The 1,368-nt window shown below is 36.8% G+C and overlaps 1 long non-coding RNA gene across 1 annotated transcript; it reads right to left on the reverse strand.

The window, feature by feature from the left end:
- Positions 1 to 721: 721 nt before the first annotated feature.
- Positions 722 to 1,089, reverse strand: LOC121021083 (uncharacterized). Its single transcript, XR_005786418.1, has 2 exons — positions 1,042 to 1,089; positions 722 to 847 (listed from the first exon to the last, which is right to left on the reverse strand). It is a non-coding gene; the product is annotated as an uncharacterized LOC121021083 (long non-coding RNA).
- Positions 1,090 to 1,368: the final 279 nt, after the last annotated feature.

Below are 1,368 nucleotides of genomic sequence, written 5' to 3' on the forward strand. Positions count from 1 at the left end.
TTGATCTGTCCAAATTTCCTATTTGTTCCTGTTTCAGTTTGGGTAGTTTATACGTTTCTAGGAATTTATCCATTCCATCCAGATTGCCCAATTTGTTGGCATATAATTTTTCATAATATTCTATTAAAATTGTATTTCTGTGGTATTGGTTGTGATCTCTCCTCTCTCATTTGTGATTCTATTATTTGGGTCCTTTCTCTTCTTTTTGATAAGTCTGGCTAGGGGGTTATCAATTTTATTAATTCTTTCAAAGAACCAGCTCCTGGTTTCATTGATATGCTCTACTGTGGGTTTTTGTTTGTTTTGTATGTTTGGTTTTTCTGGTTTCTGTATCATTTATTTCTTCTCTAATCTTTATTATTTCCCTTCTTCTGCTACCTTAAGGCTTTGTTGTCCTTTCTCTAGCTCCTTTAGGTAGGGTTAGGTTTTGTATTTGAGACTTTCCTTGCTTCTTGAGGTAGAACTATATTGCGATATACTTCCCTCTTATGATCACTTTTGCTTCATCCCAAAGGTTTTGAACCATCATGTTTTCCTTTTCATTTCTTTCCATGTATTTGCTTCTTTAATTTCCTGGTTGACCCATTCATTCTTTAGTAGCATATTGTTTAACCTCCATGTATTTATAGACCATAAATGGTCTAAATTTTTCTCTTGGTTGACTTCATGTTTCATAGCATTGCGGCCAGAAAATATGCACAGTATAATATCAATCTTTTTGTACTTGTTGAAGCCTGATTTGTGACCTAGTATGTGGTTTATTCTGGAGAAAGTGCCATGTGCACTCAAAAGTAACGTGTAATCTGCTGCTTTAGGATGAAATGTTCTGAATATCCGTCAAGTTCATCTGGTCCATAGGAGCACCTCGGTAGCTCAGTCAGTTAAGTGTCTGACTCTTGATTTTGGCTCAGGTCATGATCTCACGATTGTGAGACTGAGCCCCACATCAGGATTCTCAAGATTCTGAGATTCTCTCCCCGCCCCCTTCTCCCTCTGCCTCTCTCTCCCCCAATCTCTCAAAAACAAACAAAAAAAATCCACGTGGTCCAGTGTGTCATTCAAAGCCATTGTCTCCATGTTGGTTTTCTGCTTAGATGATCTGTCCATTGATGTAAATGGGGTTTTGAAGTCCCCCATTATTGTGGTATTATCAATGAGTTCTTTTATCTTTGTTATTAATTGTTTTATGTATTTGGGTGCTTCCAAGTAGAAGGCATACATATTTACAATTGTTAGATCTTCTTATTGGATAGTGCCCTTTATTATGATAGAGTGCCCTTCTTCAATTCTTATTATATCTTGGTTTAAAGTCTAGCTTGTCTGGCACAAAAACAGACACACAGACCAATGGAATAGAATAGAAACCCC

The sequence above is a fragment of the Herpailurus yagouaroundi genome, unplaced genomic scaffold (genome assembly GCF_014898765.1).
Source record: "Herpailurus yagouaroundi ecotype Mexico unplaced genomic scaffold, PumYag 254, whole genome shotgun sequence".
NCBI lineage: Eukaryota > Metazoa > Chordata > Mammalia > Carnivora > Felidae > Herpailurus > Herpailurus yagouaroundi.